Source organism: Hylaeus volcanicus, chromosome 1, assembly GCF_026283585.1.
Source record: "Hylaeus volcanicus isolate JK05 chromosome 1, UHH_iyHylVolc1.0_haploid, whole genome shotgun sequence".
In the NCBI taxonomy this organism is placed as follows: domain Eukaryota; kingdom Metazoa; phylum Arthropoda; class Insecta; order Hymenoptera; family Colletidae; genus Hylaeus; species Hylaeus volcanicus.
The window spans coordinates 28,840,839-28,853,734 of NC_071976.1; the positions used below are offsets into that span (position 1 = coordinate 28,840,839).

At 39.2% G+C, this 12,896-nt stretch overlaps 1 protein-coding gene across 2 annotated transcripts in view; it reads right to left on the reverse strand.

Annotated features, from left to right (window-relative positions):
* LOC128878756 (synaptogenesis protein syg-2-like) overlaps positions 1-3,895 on the reverse strand; it is a 261,777-nt gene extending 257,882 nt beyond the window's left edge. For both annotated transcript variants that reach the window (XM_054127245.1, XM_054127234.1), the window contains exon 1: positions 3,692-3,895. The gene's annotated coding sequence lies outside the window, so the exon portion shown is untranslated. The remainder of the gene's footprint in view (positions 1-3,691) is intronic.
* Between the last annotated feature and the right edge of the window lie 9,001 nt (positions 3,896-12,896).

Genomic DNA, 12,896 nt, shown 5'->3' on the forward strand with positions numbered 1-12,896 from the left:
TTTTGACATCCCTTTTGGTACCAGAAGTTAAAGGTGAAGGAAATGTTTCGATTCGTATGTAGAACAAAAAAATAAAAAGAAGAAATAAAAAGAAACGTAACTAATGTAAAGTATTGTTTATTTCATTACATTTAACATTGTTTTTGGATACAAAGATCTTTACTTGGTCCAAAAATCTTTACTTGAGATTGTAATATTTATTAAAGAACGAATAAACTTATGGTATTACTTCCATTCAACCTTACATTCTATGAGAATTTACGTTATCTATTTTATAGTGGTATTAGTGGTATGTTTTTTTTTCCTCCAAACTACCAGCAGTATGGGCTTCCCGAGTGTTTTTTTATTGAGAAGGATCGACCTTTCGGAATAAATTTCCTCCTAGGTAAAATAGTCGCTTTAGCAACGTGAAAAATAAAAAAGTATGAAAATGAAAAAAAAAAAAAGAATAAAAACTCCGTTTTTCCATTAACACACTTCCAGAGTAAAAATTAAACTTTGTAAACTTACTCTCGATTGTTTTCTACGCTTGAAGTTAGCGAATAAATTCCATGAACCATTGCATTACGAAAAAATGAAAGAATATCATGTTCGTTTCTTCATTTACGTTATCATATTTACCATTACTTTATCAAATATTACTTCGTCTATTTTATCATTGCTGACAATTCTTGTACATTCGAAACGGAAACAATTAACAGCCATCCACTTTTTGGTAATCCCGTATAAACAATAATCAATACGGCCCGGCGCAAATTTTTAAGCGCAATGAATAATTAGCAGTTAGCTTCGCGAAGTTTATTTCCGTTGGGAAACGTGTTTTACGTTTCCTTCTATTGCGATCACGTTAGATTTTGCGTGAAACAGGCCGGTTACACATTAAAAGAAAAAAAGGTGTAGCGTACACCGAATCTAGATACAAGCACGAAGGGGTTAAAGGAAAGAGTAATGGAAAGTGAGCGGATATGATCAGGGAAAAGATTGCAATAGCCAGGCGCAACGTGCGGTAAAGAACCAAAAAATTCGGCGGGCTGAGAAACAGGAATGGAAAGAAACTACACCTGTACCGCGATCGACACGATATTCTTTCAACAAGATTTACAAAATAACGAATTTCTCCAAATAACGTTGTGCTGTACGTATGTATAATCAGTCATTTTTTTTTTTTCAGGTAAAAGTTTTCACAAAAAAATTTGTTTTCCAGAGATGTCGCGTCCACGCATTCGTTGAATAGATCGTACACAGACGTCCAAGGAACCGATCTCTGAAAGGCCCCGTCAACGTACCTTAAAACACCTGTCGGTGTCAACGACTCGAAAGGAAACATCCTTTTTGTTCAGCGCGCGGATAAATCAATACGGATTAATTTGTCGATAAAAGTATCGTATCGAGGGTGGGGGTGAATTCTGCGCGCCAGTGAATCCTCAATTACCAAACGGTCGACCGAGAAAAACTCGTTGAACTCGTTAAGCCACAGCGAGCGGACCTGTTACCAATCCCAACGCGACGGTTTCAACGTCGAATAAGATTCGTGCGACGATGAAATCACGACATGGGGCTGGCTGTAACGTATCCGAAAGTCACGTATAAAACCGAGGGAGCCTCTCGATTCCGACGAAGCCAACTGAAAATGAAAATTCACCACGGCACGAGTCGTTGAGCCGGCGGTACACGCGAAACAATTCCTCCTGCAAAACCTTTAACGCGGTTTACGCTGGAACCGCGGCCGCGCAACGGCCGTACAACGATCGCATTCCGAAGAAACGTGTCGTATAAACGGGGGCGAGCCCGAATTTCGCGCACCAGTCACGACAATTTTCACTAGCTCCATCGCGAATCTGATTTCTCGGAGGCAGGAGAACGTACGTGCTCTGTAACGCGTTCCAGGAACGGATACCATGGCGCGAATATAATTCTGTTTTTTATCTGTAAACTTTGAGATGCTGGTACTCAGGCTGAAGCACACATATATATACGTGGAAAAACACGCGATGCGTGTCATGAAAATGGAGAATGGAATCTTGCGATTTTGAATGACGTATAACGTGATCGGCTTTATATAGAAATTTATCGCAATATTATCGAAGTATCCAATATCGAATTGGATACTTCGATAATATGGGAGAGGGTATTATTTTTGCAGCCGATAAAATAATTCCCTTCCGGTTTCGTTTGTTAAATTTGAATAATCCATATGTGAAGTGGTAAGGTTATAGGACAAGCGCTAATTTAAGGTTTCTTTCTCAGAAACTCAGTGGATTAGGTAGTGGCTTCTCCTTCATCTATCTACGCGGTTAAGATTCTATACGAATGAGGTACCAACGTATCGTTTACTTTTTCTCTGAACCGAGAGACTGGTTCGACGATCGACATATTAAGAAAACTGAAAATTACAGTTTACGCTTTAACAGTAAAACTACCAAGCTGCCCGATCGGATCTATGCAATTCTAGCTTAGCGTAGGCAAAATTATTTTTCATCCTTGAAGAATTAATTTTAATAACCTGCATGTACCAAACAAAACTGAATATCACTGATTCAAGAAAAATGGAAATTGGAGACGTTGATGCTTTTCGTTGCGATAGTTGATACTCGAGGAAAGCACTAACGAAAAACCAATTTTTTCATTTAAAGAATGAAAAGTTATCCGCTTACGAAAGTACCGTGTATTTTGTTTGAAGCATCGACACAACGTCATTTCTGTCCCCCGTGTACTTTGCACTAATAGCATTACGAACTGACAGTCGATGACAGGATCTACTCCCAGGGTGTATTTTGTTACGAGTAGGCTGCTGATGCTTATGCAAATTCACTTTATCGTAGATACAAATGAGGAAATGATATTTAAACGAAAGTATCTCTTATTTTGTAAATACTGTAACATGTTTTTAACGTTGATATTTTATGCATTTTTTAAATTTATGCGCTTCACACATTTCCAATTGCCATAAATGCGTAAACATCCGCAAAATAGTTACGTACTTTACACGTTTAAATTTTTATGTCATTAAGTCAGAATTATTGCACCGACATTTCAGCTATGCAATGACTCTATTCGCATATTTCCTATTTGAATGTTCTTTTTTTAATATCGACTGCGTTTTCAATTCCCGAGACGCTGCGAGAGAAACCAATCCTAATCGCTCTCACGTAAACCTCAACTACCGAACCGTGGAAGTTAATCTTTAATACGTGCATACTCTAAAGACTTGGACTACCGTCACGAGTGAAAGCACCGAAGATCGAGGTAATCCTACATATTCCTGTACATCATCCAGAATCGACGGCGAGGAAGCGATTAATTCATTTCACGCGTAGAAATAGATATACCAAATCGACTTTTTCGATAGTTCTAGTGTTAATTCCAAAAGTCAATAACCCAACCCCTATCGCTGAATCCTTTTCATCCCCCGTCGTTGGAAGAGCAATTTAACATTTAAAACTCGCGCATCATAACAGACTAAACCCCCAATAATTTCCAAAAACTTTCCAGCGACCATCATCCTCGGATATCCCGAAGGAAGCTTTGATTTTCCCCGCAGAACCAGTCCTAGAAGATTAACTCCGCGCGTGTGAAAGAACCCGCGGCGAGTGGTAGTTTCGAATCGAACTATGTTTAACAACTTTTTCTCAGCAACTTCGTACCGAAAGCTTGCGAATAAAAATGTTGTCACTGATCACTAATTAATAACCTTTTGAAATCTCGGTATCCCCACGACGCGTGCTGTCGTAAAGTTTCTCGCGGAGCATCCCCTATCGGGCGAAGGGACGTTCGCAAACGGGGGTTCCTCGAGTACTCGAACGTGTCGGTTGCGTTTATATGCGTGGGCGTACGATACGCGAGTAGCGTACGTGCGAACGAAAACCGAATAAAAATACGCGTACGCTCGCGACGATCGCGGGCTGAACACTGGCGCGTCGCGCTGCCCGGACTTTTAGTTCCTGGCGCTACCGACAAGCGTCGCGACGCTTCTCGGCGCCCCACTCCCTTACTTTCAGCCCTTGGTCGTCCGTGCTGGTCGGCCCCTTCAAATTGTGCGGCGCGTTTCACGGTATCCCTCGACTCGGTGGTCCTCGTACTTCCATTATCAATTGCCGTGACGCATCGTATCGTCACCTGTACGCGTAGTCTTTTGACGTGGCGCCGCACGGACCCCCTCGTCCACCCCACGATGCACCGACTACATACACGCTTTATGTATTCATAACTTCTTAATTAATCAATTTTTCTCACTTAGGACTCTTGATACTTTCCCGAAGAGAATATAGAGATACATCTATCGAGGAGGTGTTTTGCTGTGGACGATTGGAATTTCTGATTTTTGAGAATTTCTTTCGTTGAATTGGTTACTTGCATAGTTTCGAAAAATATGACACAGAAACTGAAAAAAAAAATATATTGCAGCATTTTTGTACGTTTTCTGTTCAGTTTATTTCTGCAAAAGGAAATATATCGTATGAAAATTTCAGTGTACTCGTTAATGTAATAAAATGTCTATCCCCGACTCTCCATTCTGAAAATTTCTGGAGATTGAATTAGAATGCTCCTGAATGCGTGGATTTATTAGGTGCGAATTCAACGTCTTACTGGTAGCATAGACGAATTGTTTCAAGCCACTGTGTGTAGATGTGAAATATTTAAAGGAAGGCATGGCTACATAGTCGAGGATCTGAGGAACTGAGGAATAAAGTAATGCCCTCTGGCGGTGGGCGCGAAAGGTCAAACCTAAAAATACAAAGTGAGTCACCTAACTTGACGACCTTAATTACTCGTGAATTGCCCCATCGCTCGAAGAAATTCTTTAATCAACGGTTCCATGGCATCGAGGGAGGCATACGTATGTATAATCCAATAATTAACCTTTGCTTCCCTTCGTTTCCAGCTTGGATGGTAGTCATCCTTCGTTTAAATAATATATTTAATTAATTAAGTGCACAAGTCATAATAAAAACAACGAATTCCGTACAAAATTATCAAAAAATTTTCAAGATATCTTAACTGGATTTAATGCGTATAAATGATAGATTAATGTTTAGTTTCTGCTAAATCTACCAAATTCCATTTTTGTTTTGTTTAACGAAACCTCCCTCCCCCGCTTCTTTATAAATATCCAAAGGGAACGACAAAACCGAATGATAGTTTCAACTCGATCCCATCGCTACCGCACTCTATGCATCTGAACTTCCGGTCGAAGTAGAAAGAGGTGGAAGAATTCCCCTCAACAGGACAATTGGCTGGAGGGTCAACCAAGTTGATCTTTCATTTGCTCGACCTTAAACATCGGTGGTGAGGGTAGATACTGTTAGTTGACTCTAGCATAAATATTGTCATACGCAGGAGAGAATTACTGTAGCGAATTCTTTATTCAGGTGCACGGAACTTGCAATTGCGTTGGTTTTCGTGTTACATTTTAGCACTATTTAAAATCGTAAATACAGAATAATTTATTTTATTTTAAATTTCCCGCAAAACTATGAAAATAAAACAATTTATATGTTGCAATAAGATTTAAGTACACTGCTAATAATGATGTTTAAATTTATATTTCATTCATTTTTATTTATTTACAGTTTACTAGTAATTTAAGCGATAATGATTCGTGAATGTAGCATTCGAATTTTCATGTAAAATATTTAAAGACCCAAGAATATAATTAAATCGTAAGACGGTGTTAGTTTATGGTACCTGAACTTAATTACGTTTCAAATGCTCAAAATGATGTCCGACCGCAGTTATAAACTTTCTGAAAGGAGCAAATCGCGAATTGTGATGGTCTTTCAACTGTTGCTGATAGAAGCACAAGCTCCAATTATGCGATTCATCATGGTCTCTGTAGCAGTAGGTTGCTGACGATAAACGTTTCCTTTTAGTTTTTTTTCGAAAGAAAAAATTTTAAGACTGGTAAAAGAAGCTTTAGATAAGTATAAATTATAAGAGAGATTTATCAACGAGATTAATCGAGAATATCAACTCGACAATCAACGTATTAAAAAATCAAGGAAAATCACAATGACAGTTACACAAACGACAGTTACACAATTTTTATTAGTCGTCGACCCGAGTGGCTTATTTGGTTAAATCAGAGTTTGAATCTCCGAATCGAGACGTTTCAACGACCGATATCTTTTCTAAGCTATTACAAGTATATATATTCGAACTCAAAGAGAGTTTTTTTGTTTACGATGAAAATTTCTTTCCATCCGTCACTTTCCCTCTAGCGCTCTCGGCCTGTAACCGAAGCACTCTATTTCCTGTTTGACGCCAATTTACGATTTAATGAGCAAGCAAGGCGCCAGAGGAAGAAAAAGTAACGAGCCTCCCGCGCTTCCCACGCGACGATCTTTCTACGCTTTATATTGACTACGTTATTGCGGTAAAAGGAAGCTTATAGGATTTCTCGCTTCTGCTACTAGTTTACTGTAGCTTCCGCTGCGAGTGAAAACGGTAAGGACCTCCTTTCCTCAGCACGCAGCTCTTACTGTATCGAGATGCAGCCTTTCAGGAAGATATCGTCGAACGTTTCGCCGACCATGGGAATAGAGAATAAGAAGGGAAGTATTGGAGAAAAACCGAGGAAAATCTAGCGAGAGAACGCACAAGGCGTTCGGCTCGTTTTCTCGATATCGCGAGAATACCTGTGGCTGTTGTTCTCTTTCATACTGAATTAGAGCACTGATCGCTATCAGGACGAAGCGTGGAATCTTTGGTTTTTCTCTGTATTATCTCATCGATCACTTTTACACGACTTCTGCGCAAGGTGAATGCTATTGGACGGGAAGGTAAATATTTATTTCTCCCCGAATAGAAAGAATTCTAAAACCGGTGCTATCGTGAAATATTTAAGATATTGTTGAGAATAATTATAACGAGAAAAGAGGAAGAGAGAGAGATTGGGAGAAACGGGTAAAAGTAAAAACTGTATGAAAGTTACGGTAAGAGTCAAGTAAAAATAAAGAGGAAATTCGGAATGAATGGTATAAATTCAGAATGAAAATCCGTTGTAACTAACTTACATTCGCGAAACTTTGCGGGGTTCTGGAGCAACCAAAAATAAGAGCCGAAGTCCAAGAGGTGAAATTATTCATTCAATTTTCACTCGAAGTACCTTCTTTACGTCACGAATTGGGAAGAATTGGACGGTATTTATTTTTGTATTTTCGGCGCTTGAACTTCAGTTTTTGCAGCTAAAAGAAAATTGATCGAAAAGTGAACTGGTTAAGGAGTATTAGTATTTAAAAGTAGTTTTAAAAATATTAAATATTAAATAAAAAAGTGAAAACCCGGTCTTAATTAATAGTAATTTTATGTTTACAGCTGAACCAGTCGTGCGTTTTTTAATTTGCCACAAGATATCCAATTCGCGTATCTTCGCAATGCCGCTTAAACGCCACTTAGCACCTCGTAAAATTCTTCGAATAGTGATGCACGGATGGGAATAATGTATGCAAGCAACGTTCCAAGGATAAACTCATGACAAATTTCGTGAGTTACGTTTCGGCCACCGACCGTTACGCATCAGTTTCGTAGTAGCGGTAGCCTGAATTGTATCAATGACACCTCATTTCCATACATCAATAAACCCATAGAGTACATAACCTCAGAGTAAATCACATTAATCGATGACACGTAGACTGTTCCGTAATATCTGGTGCCATCATCAGGGACAAATTTAACGCTACTAAGAATAAAGTAAGTTCGCATAAGCGCGTATCTTACGTGGTCTTGTGTATGTGAGCTTACACAAGCTAAGATATTTGGTACAGCGAATTCCATCAAACTGATGCCTTATTTACTATGTAGGTCATGCTTTATTTACACACAGGGAGTAGATTTAATATTTTTCCTTAAGTTTAATCTTCTTTAATTATTCCATCGCTTGAAATTTCAAATTGGAAATTTATATCGTTAAAATAAAAATTCATGTATCATCAAAGACTTGCTACAGTAAGTTTAGGTAAGTGTGCCCGATTCTTTCGAGGTGGCAATTCAACAATCTCGTTTCTCGAGGTTCGTCGCATTTGGAACACAACTTTTCGAATGCAAATATGCAAAGTGAATACCAAGACGTTAGAGTCTCTGGAAGGTTAAACGAATTTCAATTTGCGTTTCAATATCGAATTTCGATTCTATTCAAATATGCATTCGCATCCATATCTACAGTGTAAATTACTTATCACCCGTAATGGATGCTTTAACCTTCTCTTTTAACCTGATTGATACAGTAACCTCGGGTTGGTAACCTCAGTTTTTCCTTTGGGCTAGGCAGTGATTACTATCTCGTACCGTTCTAGGAACGTCCGTACTTTTGATAAAAGCATCGTTGAGAAAAAGTAGTCGTGAGAATAATATCTCCGACATAATTAAACATTTATGATACGTAGAGTAACATTCGGTGTTCGATTAAACAGTAATAACAATTACGGTTCGGAATAAGTGACCACTGGCCACTAGACCGCTGAGTGACCACTGCTGACCAACGTTCCCCAGCACTTTGAAGTATAAGAAAGACAAGTATCGGCCGCAAAGGGATGCGTGTTGCCATGCACGGAAACTGCGGTAGTCTCAGGATTAGAACTCTCTCTCCTGTAAGACATATTTGCCGGTGAACCAATGGTTCCCGGCGCGACGCGGTAAGGGGCGTGATGCCAGTCAGACGTCGTAAGTCATGTCCGATATTGGCTCTGTCAACGGGTTGCAGGAAGTAGAGGGCTAACACGGAAACGCCGATTGTCTTCCTCTTGCATTATTAGACTCGCCAAGAGGAAACGGGACTGACCCAGTAAATTTGTCTGCGCGGTCGCGTCGTGTTCGTAATCTCACTTTAGCTTCACTTTCACCTCTAAAAAGTGAAAATTTTCGATAATTGCTCGTCAGATTCGGACTAGGAAATCGAAGGAACCCGGTGTTCTATTTCCTTCTTCGCGTACTGAGTTTCTAAGATTGTAAAGAGGGAGATCGAAGGTACTTTGTTTCCTTCTATCTCCCTCCGAATGTCCAAAGTTGTATAAGTTTTCGTCCTAAATAAATTTTAATATTTTATTAAAAACTTTGGAACCGTTTATCGATATGACCCAACCCTTGCTGCAGTTACTCGCGATAGAAAGAGCTTTCCCAGCCAATACGACGGAAATAATTTTTTCACGGGACGTCATTCAATACCATTGTTTATTTTGCACTAGCCAACTCTCTGCCATTTAGCAGCAGTATTACACAATACTCCATTCATACGTAAATTTCATGAAGTTGATGCAATGGTGCAGCTTTGTTGTGTATTCAATAATAGGTATTGAACACCTAGTCAACAATCGAGCTATAATATTTTCGCGATGCAGTAAGACCCATGGTTAGCGCTCATACGTGTATAGAATGTAGAGCGCTAAACGAATCTGTGCTAAACGGGGTCATTTCAACTTTCCTCCAATTCGGATAGATGAAATGATAAATGTGAATAGAACGGAATCGAATTTTTCTTCGGTCGTTATATTATTAGAAAACTTATTATTTATTCATCGTTGCTATCCGAATTTCAAATTGCGAGTATAATTAGCGGCACCTTGGGGGTGCGTATTATTTTAGGCAAATTTTGAAGAAAATTGGTTTACGAAGATGGATGTTTTCCATTTACAAGACATTCTTTAATTTTTTTTAAAAAAGCATCTCCAAAAATATGTGGTTTAAAAATTTAGTTCATGGAGAGGGATGTTTCGCGTTAAGTAAGGCTGATCGAACAGCTGAAACGCGCTGAAATAATAATTACTAATTAATATTTAATCGTATTTTTAAATGATCGAAGTTGATAGAACTACTGAAAAAACATACAGCATTTTTTTAGATTGTTTAAAGAAAAAAGGAACTTTTTCAGTTTGCTGTATTCCGCTGAATAGTAAGGAACAGATTCATTCAAGTGGGACTAAACGCCAGAAGGCCTAAGGAAAAGCCACTTTTAACAAAAGAAAATGAGAAAGCTCGCTCACGGTTGGATGGAGAATATGCTGACTGGACCGAGGAAACGTGAAAAAAAAAGTAATCTTTTCAGACGAATCGAAATTGAACCTCGCAGGAGATGACGATCGAACATTTTTGTTCGACTTTATAAAAGTGAGGAATTTCTGTCGGCGTACATCGACTTGACAGTCAAATTTTCAGAAAGTCGAACTGCGTGGGTATTTATTCTAGCAACGATTTAGAAGATTCTCTTTCATAGCAAATATCTATTTTAACGTTTATATTTCTGGTCTACAGAAAAATTATTTTCATTTTCGGTGGTCGCATAATTAACTGGATTAAAAATTTCTCGTAAAAATGTATTAACGTTAATATTTACATAATTTATAAAAATGGATTCAACATGTGCATCAATCTTTCGTTTGAGATTAAAAAATTGGATTTGTTCTATAGCAATTGTACTTGATTAAAAAACAGAATTTCAACTCCCGTTTTGAAAATTCCTTTATAAGTAAGTTCTGAACGTCTAAACGCATGCTACAATTTCAGATTACTGCAACATTTGACTTAATCTCACGTTAAAATTCAAATTACAGGGAAGGAATTATCGTACGGTGGAACCTCGATTATTGCACAAGAGCCTCGTTCATTACGTCGTGTCAACAAGTGGAGTCGATGGTCGCTCAAGCAACAAGTACGGTTGAGGATAGTAGCGGAGACATGCTAGGTAGGCCTACTATTTACCGAACTGCTAATCTCGATTATTTCAGGAGTCTCGACTATTCGAGGAACGGTTACGGGCACCATGGAAACAACCGATATAGACTCCACCTATAAAAGTTCACAGGTACCAGTTTTGACAGTGACGTACATTCTCTGCGTGGACAATAACAAACACAAAACGCTTCAAAGGATAACTGTAGTACCACCTATATTATTCAATATTTCAAACTTTTAAGTGTCGCTCATTTCCATGGTACCCTTTCTCGCCCTAATCGAGGTTTCACTGAACACCGACTTTCACCGTGTCTTTGTGCTCATCGGTTGGCTCTGCGTTCGTAATAGGCTTATAATGTCTGATGGAACGACTGGACGAATCGGTAATTAGTATCTCGGAAGAAACGCACGCCAACCGATAGCCGCAGCCGAAGGGGTGCATTGTTGTCGCGGTCTTTGACAGGGTAATAGAGAGCAAGCAACCGGACCGGTCAGGTAGAGGGCTAGGGAAACTGGAGTAAATGCGACGGTTGCTATTTGCTTCGCCGCTGTGCCCGATTAATTTCGCAGCAATGCCTGCGGGCTCGAAGGACATTGGTTACGATTGTTCTCGGCTTTGTCGATCTCAAAACCGTGTAAATGTCCAGCAGAGGTTCCCGTGCATTTCCTAATTAAACAACCACTGCGAAGCACGTACGCTCGACGAAAGAGGCCATAGCCAAGAGTGCCAGCCACGGGTAGCGTTACCGGTTTGGATCAACATATTTCCATGCGCGTTTCCTGCTTCTGGAATTTTATGGCGACAGATGGGCGAGATTCGTGCATTCAGGCTCTGGAAGCTTCCAGTATAGTCTGCATCCGGACCACTGTGCGCTTCTAGAATTGTCAGCGTACAATTTCTGACATGGGTTAAAATTCATTTAAACGATGCATGAAGTTTCTTTTTATTCCAAGTACTAGGTTGGCCAAAACACGTTCGTTCGGATTTTAACGTACAAATAAACAGCGAGTTTTCGTTATTCTTTAAGTCTCGATACAACGAGGCATCGTTGCTCAAGACTCCGCACTTATATACGTTTCACGTATGGACGAGCAAGTTCGATATCAAGGAAACTCAACACCTGTATCGGAAAAGTTTTTCATATCCACGTTGCCCAGAGAATACTGCAATTTGCAGCAATTCATATACGTTTTATGGAGAATTGATTCCGTTCATCTGTTACCACTGATAGAAGTCGAGCCAGGTTCGCTTAAGCACCTGAAGTAGAAGAACGAGTGCTTAACATGATATCAGAAGATTCAGGAGTTTATATCGAGCAAATTGCTACAGAATTTCTAGTTTCGCATCGGAACGTATCGAGAGATCTTCGTGAATAATTACTGTGTCGGTACAATCTGCTGCTCATGCAGACTGTGTTTCAATTTAATTAGAGCTACGTATGTCATCGGCATATTGACATATTCGAACGATCGTTGGTACATCTCGAAGAATATATTTAACATACGTAATGTCGACAAGATGTGCGCTCCTCCTTATGGAAGTTTATAAATGTTACGTGGAGTGGTATAGCTTTGCTACGGTTATCGATTATTTTAATATAAATTTTCTTTGACCATTTTAAGGAGTTGTTCTCTTATTAAATTTTACTAAAACTGATTTTTAATTATTTTATTAAAAATTTGTTTCTTATTAGAGAATGATGTAACTATCGATCCTAAACAACCTGGTTCCAACCTAGTCCTAAACTATCCACTGGAATGCTTCTTGCATCAACAACTTGAAATATTTGATATTCTACTCCATGCAGATCAAGATTTCGTATATTTTAGAATTTTTCGGAAACATCTAGATAACATTTCACCGACAGCCTCCGTGGATAAAGCAAGACGTTACACTTCGCTTGTTTCGTACGTAATTTTAGAATGGTCAAAAGTTTCCTAGTAACGATGCTGAAAGGAAAGGTAAGTGCAATCGATTTGAAAGACTGGAAAACGATGGACGGAAAATGGACAGCGACAAGGATGCTCGCTTCTCAATCAAACCATTTTCACATATTCGAAAGACTCGTGGAGGAAACTTCTACTTTCCTTTCTTGTCTGCATCCTTGCTTCCTTCGTTTTTCTTGCACGACGTTAGCTAGCAAAAAAGGGACGTCCTCTCAGAACAACCTTTCCGCTATGCTTCTCGTGAATCTCTCAATTCACCGATGCGGAATAAAACGTCAAGTACTACG